Source organism: Telmatherina bonti (genome assembly GCF_933228915.1).
Source record: "Telmatherina bonti genome assembly, chromosome: 17".
NCBI lineage: Eukaryota > Metazoa > Chordata > Actinopteri > Atheriniformes > Telmatherinidae > Telmatherina > Telmatherina bonti.
The window spans coordinates 9,567,246-9,594,896 of record NC_136615.1 but is presented as its reverse complement, the minus strand read 5'-3'; the positions used below and the strand labels follow the sequence as shown (position 1 = coordinate 9,594,896).

General features: G+C 42.7%; 1 protein-coding gene across 1 annotated transcript in view; it reads right to left on the bottom strand.

Annotated features, from left to right (window-relative positions):
• Nucleotides 1-27,651, bottom strand: part of gfra2b (GDNF family receptor alpha 2b) — a gene marked incomplete at both ends in the record, with an annotated part of 156,029 nt that overhangs the window by 112,125 nt on the left and 16,253 nt on the right. The window lies entirely within an intron of this gene.

The following is a 27,651-nucleotide window of genomic DNA, read 5'->3' as shown; positions in this document are numbered from 1 at the left end:
TTTAATCCACTTTTACCGCTTATATAGGAACTATTTTACGTTGGCCTGGATGTACGTATTATACCAAACAACCGCTGTCAGGCTGCAGCACGTTTCTCTCATTCACCTGTTAAAATACAGCTGATCTGAACCAGCTGGCTAACGCGTTGCTATGGTAACGCCCCGTAACGGAGGGATATTACAGTGACTTAACTACGTGTGCGTTTATACAAAAATAATGCAGCCAGTTGTCACTGACAATGGTATAAACTATGTTTAGGTGAACTTCCACAACCTACTGCAGTTATTCTACATTGACCTGCAGCCGGAGCCGACTGAGACTGGCCGCCTGGGAGTGCTTTAGGACGGGAGAGGCTCCCGCTGCTCCTTCCTTACAGTAACTGCAGAACAATATGTGCCTTCAAGTCAGTCGCCAAAACACCAGAAATGTCTCTAATAACTCCAGTAAAAGTTGCTAGATTTGTCGCTTTTAACAAAAAAAAAAAGTCTCCAGATTTAGCGAGAAAGTCTCCAAGTTGGCAACAGTGTCTGAATGAAAGCAAAGCGGCTGTGGGAGGAGTTTACAGCACAGCGCTGCAATGCCAGAGACGCTCGATTAGCAGCTGAAGACAGCAGGAGAGGAAACTGCAGAGAAAAATAATCACACCCTTTTATTTTTATCATCGTTGAAAACCCAGATCGTAGTTGAGATTAAAATCCGATTAATCGCCCAGTCCTATTTCAAGGTAAAAATTCATGTCCAAAGTCAGACTGAATGTTTATGACAGTAAAATTACAAGAAGACTGAACAGGTTTGTTGTCTTTGGAAGGATTAGAGAAGAAAATCTGCTCTCTGAAAACAGCATGGCAGCACAGCTGAGGTTTGCATATCTGACTTCTGGAACAATGTTCTTTGGACGGAGCAGACCAAAGTGGAGATGTCTGGTTATAAGGCACAGTAGCAAACATGCAAACCCTTCAGGCGCACTGGTGGAGAGTTACTGATTTGGGCTTGTTTTCCTCCCACAGCATGTGGACATCTTGCAGACCTACAAAATGCTGAAGTATTATAAAGTCAAATGAAGCCATGCTTTCAGGACAATGATCCCAAACAAAGCAGCAAATCTATGATGGAATGACTGAAGGAGAAAAGAGTTGACACGTTGCAAAGATCCAGTCAAAGTTCACACCTCAACTTGACTGAAATGCCGTTGCAGCCAGTTCAGAGAGCTGTGCAGAAATAAGTGCTGCAAACCTGCATGAACCGAAGCCGAGGACCTAAACTCATAAAATCATTCATTCAAGCTGTGTGAGACAAAAGGTGTTTCTACAAGCTGCTGAATTATGGGGTGGACTTGTTTTTCACCCTGCTTTAGTTAAAGATGGGGAAAGTAATCTTGTTGTTCAGAGACTTTTTTTTTCCTCTGGGTGAAGTGGTTCCTCGTCCTGATAGTAGTCTATACATTCTGTCATCATGATCAATAAGAAATATAGTTAGACCCCTCAGTTTACTGTAAATCTATAAAAACTCTGACCAATCCAAACGTTCAGACCCAAATGGAGTTGTTCAATCCTTATATTTCGTAGCTTCTTCTCCCAGCTCCCCTCCTCCCCCTCCAGCAGCACATTCCTGATAGCCACACCCTGCATATAAACAGCATGTTAGGATGAAAATACAAAGTAGTGAAGAAGAAACTCGAAAGGTAAACATGGCTGAGAAAATGCAGGAAGGATTTCCCGACCCGGTTCGGTTTATTTGCCTCCTCCTGCTAAAAAGCCGAGAAAGAGAAAATCGTTGGAAAAAGCTGCGAACTAGAAAAACACTCGGAGAGCGCAAACCTCCGCCAGTTTCTGGATCCAAACGGTGATCCGGATCATCACTGAATTCAATCAGTTCTTCTTTTTCACATTTCCAACAACTTCTGAAAATTTAAGTAAAATCCGTCCTAAACTTTTTGAGTTATCTTGAAGACAAACAAATAAACGCCAGTTAGAAGAGCATAACCTCCTTGGCGGAGGTAAGAAAAAAACCTTGGATCACACAAGGAGCAAAACCAAAAGGGGAGGAGCCAAGACAGGGTGCCACTTTCAAATCTTGCTCGCTCCCCAACATTACCTACCCCAGCTTTAAATAATGTCTGCAAAATGTCATGTGTTGTTCATCTAAGCTTTCATTTACTTCTTTTTGACATCTGATAAGAACCAGACAGATATTTCATTCACCCCTGATACATAAAACCTTATAATTGGAAGAAGGGAGACTTTCTTCTCTATAAATCTGTTACTATTAAGATGTGTCTGTTAGTACTTAATGCTGATCTCAGCTTTAAAACCCTCCTTTCCAGTCACACCCATCTTCTCTAACATACCACTACATTCTCAGAACATCCCTGTTTCATCTCTGTCCAGTCATCTGAAATGCTTACCACCTCTTCATTGGCATCTGTACACAACAGCAACACCAGTAACCATGTACAGAACATTTAAACAGCAGAAAAAAGGGCCACATGCCAACAGACTGAGCGTAAAGCCAACAGGTTTCAGCTACGTTTCTCCATCCGCACCACTGATGATCCATTAGCATCCAGTCATTTCTGCGGAGACCGCTGACAAACTGTCGCTGCTTTCCAGGACCAAACATTTTACAGCTGCTGCATGTGTTGATGGCTCCTCTGAGGCTGCAACTGTTGTTCCTGTCAACTGTGTGAATGTTTGTGTTTTCATGTGTGTGCATCATGCAAGACGAGGTGGAGGAAATTTGTTTTCTTTATGCTTAATGAGTGCACACACACACACACATACAGCTGAGCACTGGCACAGAAGAAACCGAGAATCATTACAGCCATAATCACTGTAATTACTGCGTGTTTGTGTATTTGTATGACTCCTTTTGTGAGGACATAAATCTGTTGGGACTCGGCATCCTTATGAGGAAAAAAGTCCAAATAGAAGAAGTCACTTTGTATGTGGATGAAGAGATCCTTGAATAAACGAACAGCTGTGTTTTGTTGGTTTTAGGTTGAGATCTTGGGTCCGCCGAACCCTGAAGACCTTAGAGCAGGGCTACTGCAGCCGCTACGAGCCCCACAGTCCTGTAGGTTTTTAATTTGTCCTGCTCCAACAGACTTGACTCAAGTTAAATAGATCCAACAGCCTATGAACGTTTCCGTAACTTCTTTATGCCAAACATCTCAAATTAGCATCAAACCGTTTCTATTACAGAAACAGCTGAGAAAGATCTTGCATTCCACCGTTGCTGGTTGGGGCATAGTCATTGGCTTTAGCTCAACTTTAGCACCGCTTTAGTCCTGTTTTAGTCTCACTTCAGTCCTGCTTTAGTCCTGCTTTAGCCCTTCTTTAGCCCTTCTTTAGCCCTTCTTCAGTCCTGCTTTAGTCCTGCTTTAGCCCTTCTTTAGCCCTTCTTCAGCCCTTCTTCAGTCCTGCTTTAGTCCTGCTTTAGCCCTTCTTTAGCCATTCTTTAGTCCTGCTTTAGCAACACTTTAGCCCTGTTTTAGCCTTGCTTTAGCCCAGCTGTAGCCCACCTTTAGCCCCGGCTTAAGGCTTGTGTGAGTTCAGCTCCATTTTTCCATCTTGCCAGTAGGTCTGGGTCAGGCCATTTTCTGTAAATGTACGTTTTCTTGACTGAGTTGATTCATCTCAAAGTTATAAAAATATTGTCTTTTGGGTCTGTGTCTGTGGTTTTGCCCTGTACAGGCTCCACTATCCTGGTTTGTCACAAGTCCTTGGTCCCTTGGTTCCCTGCTCTTCGGTAAACTTTGAACCTGTGACGAACTTTAAGATAAATGTAGACAGTTTTTCTCAAGTCCCTCTGTCTGTCATGGTTTCCATGTTTCCTTGTCCCATCATACCTGATTCAGCTCATTGGCTCTTTAACTTCTGTAAAATCCAAGTAAGGACCAGTTTATTGAAAACAGGTTTGATGGAGCCAGAAAACTGAGATGGGATTAGGAATTGTTACAGCCTTATGGATACTTCAGGCTCAGAAAAGAAAACGTCCTGCCGACAATAAATCATAAAATTCTAATCAGAGTCAAACTGAATGCTACATTCCTCTCTTTTTTTCAACAAACCACATTTCCACGAGGGTCACACTCTGCAACTTTTAACTGACTTGCATCTTAAAACACAGACATGGTGAATATATTTATATATATAAATCATCAGCAAGAATATATAAATCATTCAAGATCATCAGCAACTCTCATGTGCACAATAAATCTGTGAATAAACAACTGGCTAAAACACAAAAGCAACAGAAATGCCCTTTTATGACTGCAGAGCTTGTTTACAGTAATAGTTTCTGTGTATCCACACGGCAAACATCTGACATTATGACAAGAATATGATTAATAACAAAAAGAAGTAACAAAACTCATTAACCCTCTGAAACCTTCTAATGGCATTTTTTCATAACACAATTAATCACAGCTTGCACCCATGATAGCTGCAGAAAAAATCCTGAAACTAATCAGTTGATGTCATAAGGAAAAAAAATCTAATCTAAACAATGACATTTTATTCCACAGGTTTTTATGACAAATATGTCAAAAGTTGTCCATAAGCAGATGGCCCATAGATAGCTGCTTCACATTAGATGATGCAGGTCCTTCTATGTGGCACATTCCTGTATGTAACCCCCTTTTCTCACAGCCCTTAGTAACCAAAAGTCCTCTATATAAATACATAAAATAAAAACAAAATAATCTTTTCCTCAGTACAACTGTGAGATCATGATTGTTCTATAGGCTGAAAGAAATCAGATGCTCTTCATCATTAAAGATGCCTTTTGTAACTTCTGATCTTACAGCTGTGCGTTCTGGACTCAGTGACATCTATCATGTGCATTTCTGGAGAGGGTGCTGTCTGAGAAACCGCACTGTACAACTTTATCATTCAGAGTTTCGCTTTACACTAGGAAACACACTGGCTGTATGGAACAACGTCGCTGATTCAGCAAAGAAACGGAAAAGAGACAAAACAAGAGTCATCGTAAGCTCGTCTTCTGCTGGCTAGAGAGAGCTAACAGGTCAGGTAGGATCAAGCGGCAACCTCTAGCGATTAAAAGTGAAGCCTATGCGGAAGTGCATAAAACTGCAGTTCCTCCTTCATCCACTAGGGGCTGCAAAACAGGGCAAATCTCCATAGACTCCCATGTTAAAAAGGCCAACTTCACGGCAGAAATAAACATATTTACAGCCTGGTTCAAAAATCCATTTTCGGTTGTATTGGGTCAGGTTTACCTTCATGACAACTGTGGGGGGAGTGAATTTTTTTCTAACTCGCCCGTTTAAAAGTAATTTAATCTCAAAGTTTGGCATATTTAGGTGTCCTTTTGATTGACAGGTACCCAATCTCCCGCTTCATGTAAGAAGAACGTAGAACAACCACGGTTTTTAGCCGGTTAACAACGTGACTTAGCTTTAGCCCGCTTACCTCCGTTAGCTGGTTAGCTCCTGTTATCTCGGGGTTAGCTTTTAGCTACAGAAAGCTCGAAGTTCACTCGATGTCAATCACTCACCATGACGCTCACAGCCCCCCTCTCAGCTCCACCTCTTTGCCCACATTTGTATTTTCCAGGCGAGACGACGCGCATGCCCCTACCAAGATGGTGATGGTAGGAACCGCCCACCGAGCTTCAATTCAGCTCTTCAGAAACCTACGGGTGACGTCATGGAGGCTTTGCCCATCTCTTTATACACAGTCTATGGGTAGGATGCAAGATGGATGCCGGATCAGCTGTCGATAGGAGGCGTATGACGGGAAAATGGTGAAAGTTATATAGTGTTTGTTTGAAAGACATTTTCAGTGAAAAGGGGCAAGTTTGTTGAGGTTAGAAAAAATTAAATCAGTCTAATATAATGAATGTAAAACATGGAAAATCTCCTTTTTTGCTTTGAATAATTTTTTTTTTACATGATCTGGGTTATATTATATTATATTATGTTATGTTATATTATATTATGCATAAAAGACATTCTCACTGCTTCCAGGCATGAATGTGTTGTTTTCATAATGGTGAAGGAATTTATACAGCAATGATAAATGAGTCTGCAATAAATGAGAACATTACTTAGAATTGAATAAAAATACCAGAAATCTGCCTGAAGGTACAGAAGTTTAGAAATAATACCTTCTGTCAGTGTTGTTTCATGTTGAGATGAACAATGATCAGCTCTTTGCAGGGGTAAATATATTTGCAGTGATAAAAATCAGAAAGACAGTCGGCAACACCTTGAGAAAGTATCTTCACATTTATCTGACAAAAGTTCAGTAGTATCAGAGTATCAGACTGTTTTCTGACAGTGGAGGCAGAAAATCAAATGGCCTTCATATAATAATATTTCTGTTTGTAACAACACACACTTACAAAGGGATTTCAATCAAACTGCATAAAAACCTTCCAATATTGCAGAAATCAATGAGTCGCAGCAACACGCGTTCTGACATTTGCTTTTTTTCTACAAATGCTCATGTTCCATCTCATATGTTCAAAAACACATTAATGTTGTCACACTTGCCACACAACGGCGACTCTGTGTGTGTGTTTGCATGTGTCAGGCAGCTGAGAATGAGATGAGTAAACAGAGAACAGCGGTGTGTCTCTGTGGAGCATTTCTAATCAGCCTCCAGCTCACTCATTAGCCCGCAAGCTAAATACTCTGCTCATTAGCCTGCATGCTAAACACATCAGTCGTTAGTCAGACTGGTAAATTAGCCATTTATTCGGCTGCATACTAAATACCAATGTCAGAGTTAAATGTGTAATTTAGAAGGCTGAACTCTAAAGCACCTCTGTGATTAGGTGCTGTACAGGCCAGTTATTGGACAGAATACTTAAAGCCTCACACATTAGCAAGCATGCCAAACAGCTCCGGTCAATACTAAGTGGCCTGATCTATTAGCTGAAGGATTTGGCAATGGAGTCTGAGCAATTACTTAAATACTGGCTGGTCAGAAGGTGTCCAAACCACAAGAAGTTCAGCACTGTCAGCAGCTCAGTCTGAAGCTGAGAGGCCAATCTTTACAGAAATGTGCTGATATAAAAGTCTCAAAGTTTACCGAAGCAGGGCTGCTGCAACAACCTCAGATCATTCTTTTAATGCTACTGAGTTAATTATTCCTCATTTTGACGTCAATATTCCTAAATCTACTGGTCAGCTGGTGATAATTACAAATTCCTAAATGGTTATCACCCAGGGTGACAGAAATTTAGTGTTTCTTTTCAACAGCAGGCACTCTTTTTAAAAGGATTCAAACTGACTGCAAACTAACACAGCGCAGTTGACTTAATGAACTAGCAAAAGAAACGGAGAAGAGGGAGAGCAGAGAGATTAGCTACAAATAAGAAGCAGCTGTGCCAATTAACCAGCTGCAAGGGACAGGAAGTAAAGTAAATAGAAATAAATAAGGGACGGACTCTACAAAATAAAACAAGTGGCTTGAAAGACAAAGCAACAAACCAAAGAGATTTAGAAATCAGACCAACTAGATCATAAACCCAGAAACTATGACAGTACCATCATTGCTAGTAATTGCTCCTCGACAAAGCCACCTGTAAAACGTCTGCATAAAAAGCTAATTAAAGCTTATGCATGGTCTCACTCAGCTTCTTTTCACTGACCGTGTCTGTATTCATATGACTGGTGAATAAGAGCAGCTTTCTTGGGGATCCAGTAAGGCAAAGGTTGATGTTCTTACAAAATGCAAATAATTGATGGACACTTAGTTGTAGAGGACAGAAAACATTTGTCCAGTCACAGGAAAAGAGCGTTAGAAGGTAGCTTTTGCAAATTTGGTGCAGCAGTTATGCTAATGTTCATGCTAGCATCACCCTGCATGTGTGACAGAGCGATGTGACATGTAACAGCTGGTTGTTTGGAGGCACAGTTGCATTATTGCACTCATGATTAAATGCAACTTATTCCTTATATTTCACACATACACACTCATTCATGTGTTTATGAGTTCATTTTAAAACACGTTTATTATGTTTTAAAGCTTTAAAACAGAGGTGTCCAGCTCCAGTTCTGGATGGACACAATCCAGTTGGTTTTCCATGTGTCCCTGCTTCATAACATCTGACTCAAAAGAATCAGTCAATGTGCAGGATTTCATTGGCTGTTGGATCCATTTAACAGAAGCCAGGCGTGTTGGAGGAGGGATACATCAAAAACCTGCAGGACAGCGGCTCTCGAGGACCGACTTTGAACTGCTCTAAAAGTCTTATCCGTCAGTGTCTATCAGACTTGCTTTAAGCTTACAAACCTCCCAGGGTTCTTGTGTGGTCGGGGGCTGGTCTTGTATTTGTTCTGGGAAATAGGACCAGAACGTATGGAGAGACATCGCTTAGCTTTTATGGTCCTCACCTGTAGAACAGCCTGCCGGACAACCTGAGGGCGGCAGAAATGTTGATATTTTAAGAGAAAGAGTAAGACGTACTTTTTTATGAAAGCTTTTTATTGATTATTATTTAAAATTACAATAGGTATTTAATAATTGTGTTCTAAATCTTCCTTAATTGGATTTTAGTGTATTTTATTTATCATATTTTTAGGGTATTTGTTTTATTTTATTGATTTTTAGTTTATGTTTATGTCAATATGTGTCTATATAACTATGTTTATGCATATGTTACAAGAATACATTTATAGTAATGTACATTTGATGGGAAAGGATGGGAAAAGAATGTGTGTGTGTGTGTGTTGGGGGGGGGGGGGGGGCGCCTCAATAAATAAAGTTTGATTTGATGTTTAGATAGTCGCCATGTTGTCTTTCAGGTTTAATCATCAACAGCTGAAGTTATGTTTTTATATTTTGTTGATATTGTTCATGTTTGTCTAAAGTTTGTTTCTTACAGGTGCTCTTTATGATCATCTGCTTTGTATTATTACAGAGGCTGTAAGTGTCTTGGTCTCTGGGATTTTGCTTTAGGCTTCCATAGTTTTGTCATGTTTTGTTCTTGTTTCCTTCTTATTTTGTAGGAGTTTTGGTTTTGCTTTCTGCTTCCTGTGTCATTAGTTCACCTGGTTTTATTTTGCTCATTTTCTTCACCTGTTTGTCATTAGTCTACCAGTGTAGATGTACCCCCTGGTTTCCTTTCCACTTTGCCAGTTTGTTGTAATTTTATGAGTTGTTACCCGCATGTGTCCTCTTTTCCACCTGTGTCAGATTGTTGATTAAAACCTTATCACTGGGTCATCAACCTGCATTAGGGTCCATATCTTCCACAAACTCACACGAGGCTGTTTTCTGTATAGTTCCTTAAAGTGTAGCAGCTGATTGTCTTGTTTCTCTGTTTTAATTGTACAATTGTAGCTTTCTGTCTGATGTATCTCTGGCTTTATTTCCTCTCAGCCCTCTTCTTCCTGTTTGCTTTCCCATGACAGATCAACTACAAACAATACAACTGAGCTTTAAACCCACAAAGCTGGTTATGTAATGGTTCTTTACAGTTTTTACTTTCCACTTTTTTTTTTGTATCTTTGTCTCATTTTGTATCTTTTTGGGTCTTTATTCTTTTGTCCTCTCTCCCCCTTCATGTGTTCCCCCATCAGGTCAAACTTAACATAATTCAGCAGCAACCAAATTAAAGAAAACCTTTTATATCCATTAAGTTCTTCCTAGGTAAACATTGTTCTGTAGAACACAGCAGCCAGACCATCAGTCTTGTTGCAAAGGTGCTGAACAGAACCAGTTTAAAAAAAAAAGGGTTTCCTTGCATGTCAACAAACAAAATCCGCATGCAGTCTCATTATTCGGTATATATCCTAACAGGGACAATATCCTGAAGTAGAATTATCTGAGTTTTAAAATGTATTATCCAACAGCCCTTAAAAAGATGATATTTAAGTCACTTTAACCTGCTGATGTGGATGCAGCATTCATTCTGTCAGTTCCCCAGCCTCTGCAGGGATGGACATTACCATCTATACCAGGAGGTCATCCACTGGTCCAACCAGGAGCTGAGAGCAGAGGTGATAAAACCATCTGTCTGAGCAGAGAGCTCCCCATGACTAATACTGCCGCATATCTTCTTTCACGGGCCTCCCTTCAGGGATGGCTTAGATCAGTCCCTGTGAAGAGTCCTCCAAACCCTGTGTCCTCCATCACGACTCGCATCGCAGCCACGCTCGCGCACATGAAGCAGTAACACTGTGTGCTGTCAGGCTTTTCCGTGTGCAGTCTGATCTTCTGTCACGCTTTAATGTGCAAACTGTTGTCACGAAATTCTGTATCACAGAAGAATTAAAGGTCTTTTCATGAGTGAATCAAATCAATTTGAGGGGAAGTGAGCTATCTCCTTTCTACCTGTATCTCTGTGCTATCAGGGAGTAAAGAGGCAGCTCGGTGAAATATCTCAATTTCACTCTGATCTGCAGCGAGTCGACGACGAGCGGGCGAGTCACACTTCAAACAGCTGTTTGTTTAAAAGTCATGTGTGAGGATGTGATTAGTTACATGTCATCTGCTGTCATCATGTGCATCTAGTTGAGACAGAGGTGGTAATTGTTTCTTTTTGTGTGTGTGTGTGTGTGTGTGTGTGTGTGTGTGTGTGTGTGTGTGTGTGTGTGTGTGTGTTCACACCTGCATGGTCTGTCTCGGATTTCACCTGTCTCCTCTTCTGTCACATAGTTTATTTGTTTAAATTGCAACCAATAAAAATGGATTCCCAATGGGGGGGGGGGGGGGGGGGGGGCATTACATTACACAGTGTGGGGGACAGAATCAGTTTACAAACTGAATCTTTTCAGACTGAAAATGGAGGAACTGTGTTAAACACACATAAATGCATGTGGTATAAAAGCAGTAAAGCTGTAGTAAATGTACATTTAGGAATGCTCCCACCATTGTCGAACTGCAGCCATCTTGTTCTGCAGTTGTTGTTTTTTTTTTATTTTCAGACTCAGATCAATGACTGAGAACAGATGCTGACTCACATCAGACTTAATTAGCAAACTAGCCATCAAACTGCACTCGTCTGCTAAATGCCCCCTGCTCTGAGTCAGATGTGTTGCAGCAGGGAAACTGCTAAAACTTGCAGGACTGTGGCCTTTAAGCACTGGAGTTGCCCACCGTTGGTCTGTATATTTAATGCCCAATAACTTGAATGTTTTTTATAGTATAACTTATCACCTGTACATTTCCTCTTGAGAACTGTGTCCATAGTTTCATTTGAAGCACACATTCACCTGCGTATCACTTAGAAAGTACTGACACAACAAACTAGATATACAATGAGTTTATTATTTATTATATCTGCCCTCACTGTTTTTTGCGCTCCTGTTTAGATGCTAAACTGCATTTTGTTGCCCTGTAAGATGTGTAATAACAATTAAACTGAAACTAATCAAAAAGAAAAAAAAAAACAAATTCAGTGTGCAGGCCAGATTAGACCCTCTGTGGAAAACATGGGCCATATGTTTGAGATTCCTGCATTGGATGATAAACCGAGGCCGGAGTCCCATCCAGATTGGTCGTCTGAGTCCTGCTGTGGATTCTGACCAAAAATCTGCAGCACAGATGGAGATTTGTAGACCAGACTAATTTTGCATCTTCATCCGCCTCAGATTTTTGGTCTTGACCAATCACCTTCAGGTTAACAAGTCTTTTATCGTTCTGCCTTCCGTCCATCACGGTGTGTGTTTGTGTAACAACATCAGTTTGACTAAAAACTTCCTCTCAATAAGATACAGTCATGTAAATATAATTTTCTTATCATCTACAGCAGGGGTGACCTGAGTCAGTCCTCAACTGCTGCTGTCCTGCACAGATTAGATGTATCCCTGTTCTAACACATCGCTGGTGTTAGCAGCCTATAGAGTTCTGCACAATGACTGATTATTTCAGTCTAGTGTGTAGCAGAAGGGTTGCATGAAAACCTGCAAGATTATGGCCATTGAGGACCGGAGCTGGACACCCCTGATCTACACTAAAGTAAGGTGAAATCAGATTAAGCCATCCATCTATTGTCTAGTTTTTAGAGGATCTGATGTAACACACTGTGTCTCCTATTTGAAGGACCCAATGGTTTATTTTAAACTTGTTTTGATGCATCAGGTTTCTTGTTCTTGACACAAAATGTGGCCATTTCGTACAGGATAACTGGACACTTCTTTGTTTGGGATATGGACAGAATTAAGGGTTTTGATGGTAGTAGGAGGATGCAACATGGGCTGTAACTATGCTCTGACATCTAAATGGGAAAACAAACAGAATATGCTCCTTTAATCTCATTAAAATGACCATAACTGAATATTGCCTTGTGTGAAATTAGGAATATGATGTGTATGATTTAGAAACCTTTAAACTACTGTAGTGTAAACATCACCTGAACAGGGAAATTAATACAAGTGGTTGCATTTTAAGCTTCTTTAAGATGAGAAGTTGCCAAGGTGTTTGGCACCATTATATGACCTCATAACGGTTATCGGAGAATGTTCCTGTAAGCGTGGCTGTTGATGTGATCAGGAAGTTTAAGGTCAAAGACAAAACCGATCCTGTCTTAACAGGAATACTTATGTAGTTTGAAGAAAACCAAAACCAGCTTCCAACACAGAGCTGGACTCAAAGATAAGGGTGTGTAGTGTCTCTAACAGCACCTGGCGCACCATCCATCACTGTTACAATCAAAGAGAAGAGATGGATGAAGATGCTGCTTTGAGAATGAAACAACAACCACAAAAGAAAAAAATGCCATTCTGGGACTGATTTCTCCGGATGTGGTTCACTGAACAGAACAAGCATCGCTGTTATGAAACATGGAGATGCTCGGGTGTATCTAGGAGTGCTCCGCTGATACAGAACAGAACAAAATCACAACACTATGAGGACATTTTCTTACAAAATCTCCAACATGGTGTTAGTTTGGTTACCCCTTTAATGAGCAACCAGAACCAGAACTTTAAAACCTTGTGACCCAAACTGTCAGATCATGATAAATCTGTATTCCAATATTGTCTGGGTTTGGTTTGGTTCTCCTTCTTGTGTTTTCTGAGTTTCTCAGGAGCAAGAGAAGAAGGTTTCTTCACACATCACACAGTTTGTCTCATTTCCATGCAGTTGCCTTGAGGCTTCAGCCACATCTGTTACCAGACAGCACCATGAATCAAAAATAACACGAGACTGTATCTTAACCAGCAGTCACGGATTCCACAAACGAAATGTTTGATAGAAGTCACCGCTGGCAGAGTCTGCTTTAACTTCTGGTTTATCTCCAGGTGAAAAGACAGAAAATTAGTCGGCATTCACAGCTGACAGGGAGAAGCTGCTCTGGTGAGCAGAAAGATGAGGAAAACGTGAGAAAGTTGCTTTAATTTCAGCCCTATTTATTCAACAACAACAACAAAAATCTAGAGGACCCCCAGCCTGAACTAATAGCCATACTAGCTGGTTTACATGAAGATGATAACATGAAGCATTAGGACTGGATGTGGAAAACGGGTGCTTTCCACTGGAAGCTGAGCGCCATCTCTGTAGCATTCCAGTGTTATTTGTGCTTCTTTGTGAATTTAATGGTGTTACATACATGACCGCAGACCCAAAGGTTGTGACTTAAAGTAATATACGTAACAATTACTTATTTTTAATGGCATGAAAATTACTTCAAATTGAGATTAAAATTAAGATTTACTTTACTTTCATCCCTGTAGGGAAATTAAATTGTACTAGCAGCGTCAAGATCAGAAATATAAATACTGTACAACAGTATATCTATAGATTCAATATGGATACACATATAGCAGCAGTATACTTACATAGTATGAAAATGAGATTAAAAACTAAACACAGTTAAAGGTGGAGTATGTAAGATTTTCAATATTTTCAAAACAAATTAACAAAAAATAACTACAATCATAATAGGATCGTTTTTTTAAACATGTAGGTTTCAGTCTGTCCATATTTGATGTGTTATTAAATTACAAGTTTAATTAATGACAAAGACCCTTCTTAAATGTTTGCCTACCAGTAAAAAAATAAAAAAAAGTGTTTTATGTCATTTGTCATTAATTAAACTTGTAATTTAATAACGCATCAAATATGGACAGACTGGAACCTACATGTTTAAAAAAAATTATCTAATTATGATTGTAGTTATTTTATTAGTTAATTTATTTTGAAACTATTGAAAATCTTGCATACTCCACCTTTAATGTAACTGAATAGATTTCTAGGACACCCATCCATCCATCCATTTTCTAAACCGCTTAATCCAATTCAGGGTCGCGGGGAAGCTGGAGCCTATCCCAGCTGGCATTGGGCGACAGGCAGGGCACACCCTGGACAGGTCGCCAGTCCATCGCAGGATTTCTAGGACACCTGAGATGATAAAATGCCAGACAGATATGTGAATGGATGGTGGCCAAAGTTCTTCAGATATGAACACAGTTTTATCAGCAAGTGGATCTAGATGCCTCAGGTGCAGCACGGACTTCTTCAATGTGCCTTTAAAGGTGCTACTCATCCCTAACAGTGCTCAAGCACCTCTCAAAGTTTTTAAGCTCAGAAGGTTTTACTTCACACACAGAGTTCTTTGTCCATTCAGAGACTCCGTAGTAAAAAGTGGCAGCACAGAGATAGCAGCTGCCGTGTATGTGAACTCACAGCAAGTAGATCACAAATGGCTCATTATATGACCATAAAAACATAAGTTATTCTAGGAAAGCAATTAGATGCCAATAAAAACATTTTTATGACATGAAATTTTTCTGTCATTAAGCTTCGGTTTTGTTAAACGCTGCACTTCTAAAGCTTTATATGTGAGTGAATCATCCAAAACATAGACTTGAACTGTCTCGGGGAAGACGTCCACAGACACGATGCTTTAAAGTGTCTCTATTCTGCACATTTCAGTCTAATTTATTTTAACATGCAAGTCTAGAAGGGCAAGAAATAATTAGAATTCATTTTGTATAGATCCCCTCAGATCAGCCTCTGCCAGAAACAAGCAAACAGAGAAAGCTCCGCCCTCTGTCCTGCCTGCTGGCTGCGTCTGATTGGTCAGCTGCTAGGCGACGTTATACTGAGCAGTGAAGGTGGGCGTGGCTTTCTTGTCGTTAAGATGCACAACCTGGAGAAGATGACCAATCACTGAGTCCCTCCTACGGGACGACACTAAAATTTTGAAGTACTCTCTAAGAACCAATTGTTTCCGTTGCCATGGAAACTGAGGCGCCACTAATTTGTTTGATCAGTATTTATCGCGATAACACTGTAGAAAGCTCAGAAAACTAGAAATAGCATCATAAAGCCCTTTAATGCTCAACGGTTTGCGGGCCTGATGAACAGAACTGTGCGGCGACCAGTTGTGAGATCACACACAGGATTAGCCTGCGTTGCTTCTGCTACTGCTTCAGGAAGTTGCTCTCAGCTTTCTTCTGAAAGTCACACCAGTAAAGTAAAGCAACAGATCTAAGTTTCAATTCTACAACTTTACACTTTACTCCATCCACAGTAAACTGACCTGACACTAATACTTTGTACAAAAATATAACTTGTTTGGGAAATGTGAAAGAAAAGTTGTGTATTAGAGATTCTTGCATCGCAACAGTTCTGCGAGTCTTCAACAGCTCCACATCTTTCTGCCCTCTGTACATGGATGGTACAGCAACGTCTGTCTCCTCATCAGCTCCTGTCCCTCTCCTCTCCTCTCCCTTAGATAGCCTCATGATAACTTCAACACATTCTGTGTGTTGTGATTGATTCTCAGATGGTTAATAAGGTCTGTGGTGTTGCTTCAATATGTCATTGTCTTCCCACTCACATCACAATCCTCCCTGATGCTGTTTGTGGGGCTGACTGTCCACACATGAATGTGTTTGCATTTTGTAAATAACTTCCGCATGCGGAAGAAAAAGTAGATCCTACCAACTGTATATCATTTAAGTCAGTGTTTTTCAACCTTTTTACAACAAAAGTACATTTTTCTCATTGAGAGGGCCATAGGGCACACCACAAGCTCTATAGTCTGTATTAACAAGGTGAAGTTGGTGTCAAAATATCTGGAATAAGAATTTTTTTTTTTGTTAAAAAGAAAGAAAGGAAAGAAAGAAAAGGGTCCTTTTATGATCTTTTATATTTCTACTCACTCAGAATGAAACCTGGGTCTGTTTGGTTGAACACAGGACTGTTTTTTTAGACCAATCAGGTGACACTGGATAATTTCCCACGGCACACCTGACAATCTCTCACAGCTCAGTGGTTGAAAACACGGATTTATATAAACTACATATTCACTCCACCTTACAATAATACCAAGAATGTAATATAGTATTTCAATGATATTTAAAAATTGCCAAACTTTTCAAGCCATGACCCTCAAGATAACATGACCCCCACCCGAAGCCCTTCGAGAGGACAGACTGGTTAATTATGTAATATATTAGATGGGTCCTCCTGCAGCCATCCTCTCAGTGTAAGGCTTGAAAATGACCAGAATCTTAAACAAGGAGGATAAAGTGGCTTTTGGTTGATTTCATGACCAGTTCTGATAAAACACAAATCAAATCAAACCAAACTTTATTTCTTGAGCACTTTTCATGCCATGGGCAACACAAAGTGCTTTACATGATAAAATCAAGTCATAAGGATTAAAACAAACAGTGGATAACAAGACATTCAAAAACAATAAAGACACAAGCTCTTTCTACACACTCATACACACACAAGGACATAGAGCAAACCCCCCCCCCCCCCCCCGCCCCACCCCCACATTCACCAAAATACATCATTCCCTGAACACTGTCTCTTTAACCGAACGCAGGTGAAGAAAAGAAATAAAGCATTAATTAAGTGATAAAAAGTCTGACTTGGTGCTGATGTGAGGAAACAATACTTAGGGATCTATCCCCACCATGAGCAAGTCCCCCGCATGCTCATAGGGGCTGTTGCCACAGCAACCACACAACTCCCAGGCAGTCAAGGGCCCACGTCGCAGCCATGAAGCTGCAGTGCTGGACCCCGTGCCACCCAAACAGCGGTCCCCCAGACCAAACAGGCAGGGCCCCCAGCGTGCTGGATCCCCATCAGGAAAACACTGGAATTAAAACCAGAAGTTAAATAACCTTAAGAAACAGTCAGAAGAAATAAGAGCAACAATAAAAAAAAAAAAAAAAAATACAAAATAGGACTTCACAATAATGTACTAAAAAATTAAGAAATCTAATGAAATGATTTGAAAATAAATAAAATAATAAATTAAGTAAATCAAGTTAATAAAATAAAATTCAGTTAAATGCTAAATTAAAAAGGTGTGTCTAGAGCCTCTTCTTAAAAACATCAACAGTCTCCACTGCCCTGACGCTCTCTGGCAGGCTGTTCCACAGTCGAGGGTCATAACAATGGAAAGAGGTCTCACCGTATGTCTTAGTTCTGACTTTAGGAACCACTAAAAGGCCAGTACCAGAGGACCTCAGGGTCCGCGACGGCACATAATTAAAAAAAAAGATCAGATAAATAAGAAAGTCCAAGACCATTAAGACATTTATAAACAAGTAAAAGAATCTTAAAACACACAAGTTGAAAGTCAGCTTCTCCAGCTAAGTATTTTTTTATAGCCGTTCCTGGGAACCCAATGCTAAAAATTCCACATGAAAGGCTTGGAAAATATCAGAAATTATATAAATAAGGAGGATATAGTGTTGGGGGTTTTTTTTGTGGTCGATTGTTCGCCACCATGACAAAGTCCCTGCATGCTCAAAATCAGCTTCGCTCACAAGATAAGGTCAAATTTAGATTTTTTTTTTATGACACAAGTAACAACTATTCTGCTTTAAAAAGGAACACATTAATTCCACAGATTCATCTCTTGGCACTAATGTGAATAAAAGTCCCAAATGATCTGGCAGCCCTGTTGGGAAAGGCTGCCTTAGAGAGCGCACCAACTGGTCTCAATGCCATAGACTGGTAACTCAGCTGTGTCACGGACACAAAGACAACAGATGAAGATACATCAGGTGGAGGATGAGTCGCTTCCTGTTACTGTAGCAACAGAAGACACGTGAGCTGCTGATTCATCGACAACCGTTTCATCAAGTCAGAAATTGTGGATAAAATGACAGAAGCCAGTATTTCCAGTGTATAATTAAATGAGTTTGTCAGATGGACTCCATCGCTGAGAAAGTATGCAGTTACAGCAGGGTGACCTCTTCCTCACCAGTCATGATGTCTGCCTCCAATTTCAAATGACCTGAACATATTAAGCACATCAACAGGGGCTGTGTGTCTGACCTTGGTCTCAAAAGAAAGCAGAGACATGTCAGGAACGTTGGGATGAAGATTTGTGTGAGTAAAAGCACCTGGAACACAGTAGAAAATGTGAACAGTTATCGCTGCCTGAAAGAAAGCCGCATTACCTTCAGTAGCAGCGTAGTTTACCAAGGAATGAGCAAAGTAATGTCTGATGAGGAAGTGTGCAAAAGTTGAAGCTTAAAAGAGCCTGAGCAGTCTTCCAGGTGTTCGGTAGAGGTGCTACGCAGGTAAATATCTCAGGAAGCCATCCACCGATGATGATGATGGACACCTCTATTGATGGTCAGAGAGATTTGAGAGAGAAACCCCACATTCACCTTAGAAGCACCATGAGGATCCAAAAAGAAGTGACGCCCAACATTGGATATGATTGAAAAAGTCAATAATTTACCATGAGATCCCTTTCATCTCCATGGAAACTAGCAGGACCACAATGATTCATTTCGAAGGCAAAGTTATAGGAGGCGCTATAGCAGCGTGTTTTAGAGCTGGAATTAAACTTTTCACCACAAAACAGCAAAAGTAAGACGTGATTTAAGGTTTAAAATGGCTGCTAGCTCCCAGAACTTTCGGCCCACAGTGATGACAGAGGAGTCTTTTTAACCAGCATGGTCTCTTCTTTCACTCGACACCTTGTTTGTGTTGTTTGCTTGTAGCGAAGAAATTAGCGAAAGCTCCACTGTGACTTCTACAAACTGTAGCAATGCCTAGCACTGCAGAGGCGAGCAGAGTGTAGCTATGCTACATGAGAATGTGTGCTTCCTAGCATGTCCAAAGATCTTCTGTGCTGCACATATCTCATGCTGCCTCCTGTAAAAAGGTGGAGGTCATCAAGGGCAGAGCAGAAACTGAGGATAAAACTTATTTCAGGGTTTAGTTTGCTGTGAAAATGAGGGGGGAAAGGAGTCACCAAAAGAAAAACTATTAAAAAAAATAAAACTAAGATGAATGCAAAACACAGTCAAAGGTGAAGAAAAGGACAGCAACAGACTTGAAGTAGAGACTACAGGTAGAATCCCCCCTACTGTGTGTAAAGCCCCCTGGTGTGAAGCAGGTAAAGGGGATTTTTTTTACAATTGGAACTGCTTGAAGATTAAGAAGTTGGGTTCTGAACCAAAACTGGACGCGGCGCATTTAAAATGGTTTCTAATTCTGAGCTCAGAGCTGCTTCAAAAGGAAATGGATACAGAATGAGGAAGGACAAAGAAAGGAGCAGTTGTGCCTGCGATCCTGCAGTAGGATGACTTTACTTTTCTTCCTCGGGGAGATTAAAACCTGCTGAGAGTTGCTGAAAACCTGTTGTCACTAAATCACCAAAATCTGAATTTACATGCCTGCTTTGCGCAATAAAAGAATAAAAAAAAGTGGGTGTAATTTACATGTATTCAGTCTCCTTTCAGAGATATTTTCTTCTTTGAGTGGAAGAACATATTATGAACATTATAAAAAGACATCTTTGGGTCTGCATGAGCCCACAGAAGGCTGACATGAATATGAATACTTCCATTTAATAAGAAGGATTTATAAAGCAGAACCTCCTGTCTGCTCTGCACTGTCATCCGCTTCATTTAAATGGTTTTCTTCTTTGTCCTCCAGCAGCAGCAGAACAAACAAACACACAAAACTGATGATCACCGCTCTAAAGTGTGGTTTAATGGGCCGGCAAGCAAACATCACAGACAGACAACACACGTTGGTGGAAAAGTGATGGATGTGTGCAGGACAATCAGACGTCAAATCTCCATTTATTACCTGTTCAGCGGCTTGTCGCCCGGCCGACTCTAATGGAAGAGTCAGACAGTGATGCATTGACCGTTTCACTGTTACCAAACATCCCCAAACTTTCCAATAGAAGTTTTAAACCTCAGGCTTGACAAATAATCTTGAAAACTGGCTGATTCTACAGGAGAACAGTGGCTTAAGTTCCTCCCTTTAATGAGCAGAAAGCAGGAAACATAAACGGAGGTTCGGTATCAGTGCTCCTCACACCGTCAGTCTGTTCTGTTCCAGCTTCACCTCAAATGTCTCCTTGCTCCATCATCTGCTGTCATCCATCTCCCTGAGTCTCTGATGAGAAAAACTTAACATCATTGTAATGTGTTCTGATCATGTGTCCCTGCAAGCAACCATCTATAAACTGACAACACAATACAGAACAGCTGTGACCTAATGAGTAGTAACGACAATGCAGTTTTGGCAGAGTACCAGGAGTCAGAGGAAACAGTGTCATTGTTGTAATGTCCAAACGCACCATAATGAGGCTGCAGGCTGTGTCATTTACTCCACCAAAGTTTCTGCCTGAATCTTAGCAACGTTACCCAAAAACTACTTGATGGATTTTTACAATTTTTTTTCAAAGAATGGTTCTTGATCAAATGTAGACTCCTTCAATCTCACCACCTGGATCCAGGAATCTTTTTGAAAGACTCTTTATCATTGAGAGATAGGGCCACTTATAGTATTCATCCATGTAAATGATCAGGATGTTTTGCTGAAAAATCCAGGAAAAAGTCCCAAAAGGTTTTACAACATATCAAAGACAGCACTAGTTCCCGGCAAGGTCATGGATACTACAACCTAGAACAGGAACGATAGGTGATCTTTGGAAATTGTTTTTAAAGGGGTCATCACCCGGAAATTGCGCTTTTTCAAGTTAAAACCATAGACTATAAATAAAAAGAAGGATGGAGCCTCCGTGACGTCACCCGTAGGTTTCTGAAAAGCTGAATTGAAGCTCGGTGGGCGGTTCTTACCATCGCCATCTTGGCAGGGGCGTGCGTGTCGTCTCACCCAGAAAATACAAAAATGGGAAAGAGGTGGAGCTGAGAGGGGCACTGAAAGCGTCATGGTGGATGATTGACATCTAGCAAACTCCAAGCTGCCTGTAGCTAAGAGCTAACCGAGCTAACCTGGAGAAAACGGAAAATACAAATATGGGCAAAGAGGTGGAGCTGAGAGGGGGGGCTGTGAGAGGCATGGTGAATGATTGGCATCGAGTGAACTTCGAGCTTTCTGTAGCTAAAAGCTAACCCAGAGATAACAGGAGCTAACCAGCTAACAGAGGTAAGCGGGCTAAAGCTAAGTCACGTTGTCAACCGGCTAAATACCGCGGTTGTTCTATGTTCTTACTTGAAGCGGGAGATCGGGTACCTGTCAATCAAAAGCCCCTAAATATGCCAAATTTCTATCTTAATTGTTTTTAAACAGGCGACTTACAAAAACATTCACCCACAGTTGTCATGAAGGTAAACCTGACCTATTGAACCTAAAATGGATTTTTGAACCAGGTTGTAAACATGTTTATTTCTACTGTGAAGTTGGTCTTTTTAACATGGGAGTCTATGGAGATTTGCTCTGTTTTGCAGCCCCTAGTGGATGAGGGGGGGAACTGCAGTTTTATGCACTTCCGCATAGGCTTCCCTTTTAACTGCTGGAGGTTGCCGCTTGGTCAAAACGTGTGTGTTGGCATTGACTGGAAGTGGTAACATCCACGGAAGCCTTTCTTTTGAAGACAGTCAGGTTTTTCCATCTGGGCGTTTTGTTCGCAGCAAAACTGTCCACAAGGCTGGAGTCTCGCAAACGCTTTTTTTTTATTATTTGCCCCCGGGATTCCGTCATCTCGTGGAGCTAATTGCATAAACCCAGCCCTGATGAATATGCAATTAATTCCATGTTTAATCAGTTTCCTTGTCCTTCTGTTTAGTGGAGTTTATCTCATACCCACAAGGATAGAAGAAGCTTCCCAAGCTGAAAGTCAGGTACCTGTCATGGAAAATGCTGCTGATCACCGTGGTAACTGTTGCTGAAGCAGTTTCTATTCATAGTTTTAGTTAAATTGCCTGTCAAAAAAATTAAATAGAAAAAAAGAAGAAAATCTGTTTAATTGTCTTACAAAGGTGTGAACCAAAGAAAGGGCATCTCAATTCCGAGTTTATTTACAATCATTAAATGAGTTCAGCAGTGCTTTAGATGTGTGGTCGACTGAACGTCCACGCATCAGGGATGAATTGTGGATCACACATCTGTGTCACATGCCAAAACAAAAACAGAACCTCACTGTTTATTAGCTTCCATTTTGGAAAACGATTTGAAGAAACAAATGGATGTTTGAAGTTTTCATTTTTGGTTTCAAAGGGAAAACAAGCTTTCCCACGTGGACTCAGAACACACCAGAGAATTGCTCTTTCTTCCTCGTTTTAAGCAATTTGTGTAAATCACAAGTCTGTTTGTCATTTCAAGGCAACTCAAATAAATTTTGATTAAATTTCATGAAGTTAGTGAAAAGTTTAGCTCCTTCAGCGATAATGAGAGAGCAGGAAAAGTCAAGGAGCTCTTCAAAGTCAAGAGGAACCAGTTGGAATGAATTAACCTGCTATAAATACTTCTGCCAGTGATGTTTGTTGTGGACATTTTTCACAGTTTAATTAAAAAGATGTTTCTCATTTCATCCAATGTTTCAGCCAAACTGTATTTCATATCAGACACATAAAAAAAATGCCACTAATGAAGTTTTATGACCAAAAATAACCACGTATGCTGCAACAGTTTTATTACATCTCTTAGTGTGAAGTTTTCCACAGTTTCTGCCTCCTTTGTCCCTTTACTTTGCCGCTACTCTGGAGGTTTCTTCTTCTCTCATAAAACTTGTTAAAATGTGTGCATGCAGTCTTGCAGCTGCTCCACCAGTACCTAGTCTGTCCTGACGCTTCTCCAGAGAACTGCTCCATCCGTTTTTTTGCTGGCGGTTGGCTAAATTGATGAATAACTCGCCATCAGTGAGATGTGCAGAATATTAGTTTTTTTTCCTCGGTGGTCTCTCTGTGATTCACATTTTTCCTTCACAGCCTCCTGAATGAAATATTTGCAGTTAGAAAACACAAATCAAGGAGGAAATTTAGCTTTCTGCCATCAGTGCACAGAATTACAAGAAAAAACAGGAGATTTTTGTGTCTAAATCATAAAATATGACATAGCAGAGATAAGCCGAGTGTCCTACGCCTCCTAATGGAGTCAAACAGCACATTCAACCTGCTTACAGCAGTGTGTTGTCGATGTCTTGTACACAGTGAAAGTGGAACATTTTTCCACATTTAGGAGCAAAATACAATGTGTCTGAACAGCAACAGTGACTGAACCTCTTCATCATGATTTGCCAAACTGGCAAATAAAAAATAGAATATACATATATATCAGGGCGGTGACGATATGCTTTTGTCCCAATTCTATTCCGATTTTTCCAAATTATTGGGTGCCTGGGCATGAATGTTCCCTTGCCCGGACGCGGGTTACCGGGACCCCCCTCTGGAGCCAGGCCTGGAGGTGGGGTACGAGAGCGAGCGTCTGGTGGCCGGGCCTTCGCCCATGGGGCGAAAGGGTTACATGGGCCCCACCTCCCGTGGGCTCACCATCTGCGGGAGGAGCCGTAGGGGTCGGGTGCAATGTGAGCTGGGCGGCAGCAAGGGGCGGGGACCCTGGCGGTCCGATCCCCGGCTGCAGAAGTTGGCTCTAGGGACGTGGAACGTCACCTCTCTGGTGGGGAAGGAGCCTGAGCTTGTGCGCGAGGTTGAGCGGTTCCGACTAGATATAGTTGGACTCACCTCGACGCATGGCTTGGGCTCTGGAACCAGTACCCTCGAGAGGGGCTGGACCTTCTTCCACTCTGGAGTTGCTCATGGTGAGAGGCGCCGAGCAGGTGTGGGCATTCTCATCGGCCCCCAGCTTGGTGCCTGCACGTTGGGGTTTACCCCGGTGGATGAAAGGGTAGTTTCCCTCCGCCTCCGGGTGGGGGGACGGGTCCTGACTGTTGTCTGTGCTTATGCACCGAACGGCAGTTCAGAGTACCCACCCTTTCTGGAGTCCTTGGAGGGAGTGCTGGAGGGTGCTCCTTCTGGGGACTCCATTGTTCTGCTGGGGGAACGTGGGCAATGACAGTGAGACCTGGAGGGGAGTGATTGGGAGGCATGCCCCCCCCCCCTCTGAACCCAAATGGTGTTTTGTTATTGGACTTCTGTGCTCGTCATGGATTGTCCATAACGAACACCATGTTCCAGCATAAGAGTGTCCATATGTACACCTGGCATCAGGATTCCCTGGGCCGCAGTTCAATGATCGACTTTGTAGTCGTATCGTCGGACCTGCGGCCACATGCCTTGGACACTCGGGTGAAGAGGGGGGCGGAGCTGTCAACTGATCACCACCTGGTGGTGAGTTGGCTCAGATGGTGGGGGAGGAAGCCGGTCAGACCTGGCAGGCCCAAACGTGTTGTGAGGGTCTGCTGGGAACGTCTGGCTGAGTCCCCTGTCAGAGCGAGCTTCAACTCCCACCTTCAGCAGAGCTTCGAACATGTCCTGAGTGAGGCGGGGGACATTGAGTCCGAATGGGCTGTGTTCCGTGCCTCTATTGCTGAGGCGGCCAGCCAGAGCTGTGGCTGTAAGGTAGTTGGTGCCTGTCGTGGCGGTAATCCCAGGACTCGTTGGTGGACACCAGCAGTGAGGGATGCCGTCAAGCTGAAGAAGGAGTCCTATCGAGCCTTCTTGTCCTGTATGACTCTGGAGGCAGCTGATGGGTACCGGCGGGCTAAGCGGCATGCGGCTTCGGCTGTTGCCGAGGCAAAAATTCGGGCATGGGAGGAGTTCGGCGAGGCCATGGAGAAAGACTTCCGGACGGCTTCGAGGAGATTCTGGTCCACCATCCGGCGGCTCAGGAGGGGGAAGCAGTGCTCCATCAATACTGTGTACAGTGGAGGTGGGGAGCTGCTGACCTCAATTTGGGACGTTGTGGGTCGGTGGAGGGAATACTTCGAAGACCTCCTCAATCCTACCAACACGTCTTCCCATGAGGGAGCAGAGCTGGTGGACTCAGGGGTGGACTCTCCTATCTCTGGGGCTGAAGTCGCTGAGGTGGTCAAAAAGCTCCTTGGCGGCAAGGCCCCGGGGGTGGATGAGATCCGCCTGGAGTTCCTTAAGGCTCTGGATGCTGTGGGGCTGTCCTGGCTGACACGCCTCTGCAGCATCGCGTGGACATCGGGGGCAGTACCGCTGGATTGGCAGACTGGGGTGGTGGTCCCCCTTTTTAAGAAGGGGGACCGGAGGGTGTGTTCCAATTACAGGGGAATCACACTCCTCAGCCTCCCTGGTAAGGTCTATTCAGGGGTCCTAGAGAGGAGGGTCCGCCGGATAGTCGAATCCCGGATTGAGGAGGAGCAGTGTGGTTTTCGTCCTGGTCGCAGAACAGTGGACCAGCTCTATACCCTCTCTGGGGTCCTGGAGGGGGCATGGGAGTTTGCCCAACCAGTCTACATGTGCTTTGTGGACCTGGAGAAGGCATTCGACCGTGTCCACCGGGGGCTCCTGTGGGGGGTACTCCGGGAGTATGGGGTACCGGACCCCCTTGTACGAGCTGTCCGGTCCCTGTACGACAGGTGTCAGAGCTTGGTCCGCATTGCCGGTAGTAAGTCGGATCCGTTTCCGGTGAGGGTTGGACTCCGCCAAGGCTGCCCTTTATCACTGATTCTGTTCATAACTTATATGGACAGAATTTCTAGGAGCAGCCGAGGTGTTGAGGGGATCCGACTTGGTGGCCTCAGGATTGGGTCCCTGCTTTTTGCGGATGACGTGGTCCTGTTGGCTTCATCTGGTCTTGATCTCCAGCTCTCGCTTGAGCGATTCGCGGCCGAGTGTGAAGCGGCTGGGATGTGAATCAGCACCTCAAAATCTGAGACCATGGTCCTCAGCCGGAATAGGGTGGATTGCCCTCTCCGGGTCGGGGGTCAGGTCCTGCCTCAAGTGGAGGAGTTTAAATATCTCGGGGTCTTGTTCACGAGTGAGGGAAGGATGGAGCACGAGATCGACAGACGGATCGGTGCGGCGTCTGCAGTAATGCGGACTCTGCGCCGGTCTGTCGTGGTGAAGAAGGAGCTGAGCCACAAGGTGAAGCTCTCGATTTACCAGTCGATCTACGTTCCTACCCTCACCTATGGTCATGAGCTGTGGGTCGTGACCGAAAGAACGAGATCTCGTATACAGGCGGCTGAAATGAGTTTCCTCCGCAGGGTGGCCGGGCTCTCCCTTAGAGATAGGGTGAGGAGCTCGGTCATCCGGGAGGGGCTCAGAGTAGAGCCGCTGCTCCTTCGCATCGAGAGGAACCAGTTGAGGTGGCTCGGGCATCTGGTCAGGATGCCTCCTGGACCTCCCTGGTGAGGTGTTCCAGGCACGTCCCTCTGGGAGGAGACCCCGGGGAAGACCCAGGACACGCTGGAGGGATTACATCTCTCGGCTGGCCTGGGAACGCCTCGGGATCCCCCCCGCAGAGTTGGCAAATGTGGCTGGGGAGAGGGAAGTCTGGGCTTCCCTGCTTAGACTGCTGCCCCCGCGACCCGACCCCGGATAAGCGGCAGAAGATGGATGGATGGATGGATGGATGGCAATTCCTCTGTCTCCTGCCTTTCCATCCTGCATTTGGGCGACGTAGTTTGGACTTTGTATTTTGTTCTTTCCTGTTTTATTTTGTAATTTAACTCTCCTGTGTTTTGTAGCCCATTTTATTCCTGTTCATCTGGTTTGAATTACTGATTCATTTCACCTGTTCCTCGTTATTCCTTCACTGTTTTTATACTCCCTGATTATAAATTTTGTTTGTCAGATCATCCTGTGGCGTCTCCTTCTTGTCTTCTGTTCTGTTCAGTCTGAGAATTAAATCTTGTTTCAGCATCTGGTCTGACTCCTGACATTGGGTCCACACCACCACCACTCTACGACAACTACTTGCCTCCACGGCTATTTTTTCTGCTTGTACCTCTGAGTCGTTGTTTTCTTCAGCCGTTGCAGCACTTCATGCCTCTCTGTCTGATTTAGTTATGTTGTTTCATTAGAAATTGATCCATTTTTGGAGCGTCTCATTATTAGATGCTACAGAGGCGCGATGCAGTAATAATGAACCAATAAAAGTGTCAGAAAGCGATAACAACATTTTATCTTTTTTGTTTTTGTTTGCTTCTTGATCCATAGCCATTTGTCAACACGTCAACATAACAGAGTCCACAGGAAAGTACTGAAGAAGTGTCAGCATATCAGCCAAAAATCCCGTATCATGCATCCATATGGTGTTTCGTGGAGGACAAACCAGACGGAGTGTAAGAGATGTTTTTAGTTGTTTGTGTGACTGAGAAAGCAAATATGTTAACAATTCTGCAAAAGATTAGCTGAAGACTGACCCACAACCTGCTTCCTGTTTCTCAGCTCATTACTCGTGTCCTTCTCCCCCCGTAAACAGCCGCCCAGCTGCTCCCTCCCAGAGGGTCTCCCAGAAAGAGACTGGGTAGAAAATTCTCCATGATGACATCTAAATGCTGCTGTCAATCATATTACCGAATAAAATGTTTAAATCTCAATTACTGAACCAGTCATT